Consider the following 1227-nt stretch of genomic DNA (forward strand, 5'->3'; position numbering starts at 1 on the left):
GAAGTCAGGACAATCGCAAGGTTGGAAGGTGATGCCTGTCTTCCAGGAATCTGCAGCTGCGACCCATCTGATACAAAGGGGACAATGCAATTTAATCTTCATTTCATAAAAAAGGTTTTAAATGCTGAACCCTCCAGAAAAGGCCTTCTGGTTGCAAAGAACTGACTTGTTGTGGTTTCCTCGAGGAAAGCAGCATTCGCTGTGAGGATGCTCACAGATGGAACCTGAAATTAGAGCTGTAAGTCTTTCAGGTCCTGAGGTAGCTCTAGGAGCAACCTCTTTGCCTATCTCAAACTCATTCTCTCACTGTGTGTTCTCTCACCTTGAATTCATATTGAGTTCCTATTGCTGCATGCTGGTTTGGTCTTCTAGCTCTACTCTGGGTAACCTCTATCCATCTCGTAGCTTTTGCTCATACCTGGTGTCGCTCCTTTGACTTGCCAAGCCTACCGTGTCCAGAACCTACCCTCTCCACCCTCCTCCCTTTGCTTCTTCTTCATGTCTTCTTTCATTTGTAATTTTCCCTGATAATTCCTTCATTCTCTCAGATTTTTCTAATTCAGATATCCAAGAAAGAATCCAGTAACCCCCACTCATCTTTTCATTGCCCTTCTTCTAGGTCCCTAACTAGTCTTGCCCAAGGGGCAGATGTGCATCTCTAGCCTGGAGGCTGTCGGGCAGGAAGTTGCTACTTGGTATAAAACTGGGGTGCCTTTTAGTAAGAACTATGGAAGAGCCGTCTTCCCTTTCATGTATTTGGTGACAAATGTATTTGACATATCTAATGTAAGTCCATTATGGAAATATAAGAAATTCAGGATAACCACGTTATTAAAAAGTACAATGTTTTAGGGTTGACAGTTAGTACAACAGAGATAAGAAGACTGTGGGAACAAATAGCAAATTTATAACAAGGAAAAAAATTAGGAGAGGGAAAAGTGTTAGATTTAGTTCTTAGATGAGTGACATCATTTCATGCATTTATGAAAAAGCAGGAGGGTGTGAATAGTGAACGTGACAATATATTTTCTCAGGTCCCAGAGGCTGGTTTAAAAAGCAAGCATAATCCCAAAACTGAAGACCAGAATGGGTATAAATAGGAATACTAAACTTCTTAGGGAGTCTCTGCCTAGTCTTCCTGCCTGTATTTTCTTTTTCTGCTTCCTATTCTGTTCTTGACCCCTCTTACTTTAGCAGTTGGAGCAATCTGTCATGAACTAGTGATAT

This window comes from Mustela nivalis (assembly GCF_964662115.1).
Source record: "Mustela nivalis genome assembly, chromosome: 10".
Taxonomy (NCBI): domain Eukaryota; kingdom Metazoa; phylum Chordata; class Mammalia; order Carnivora; family Mustelidae; genus Mustela; species Mustela nivalis.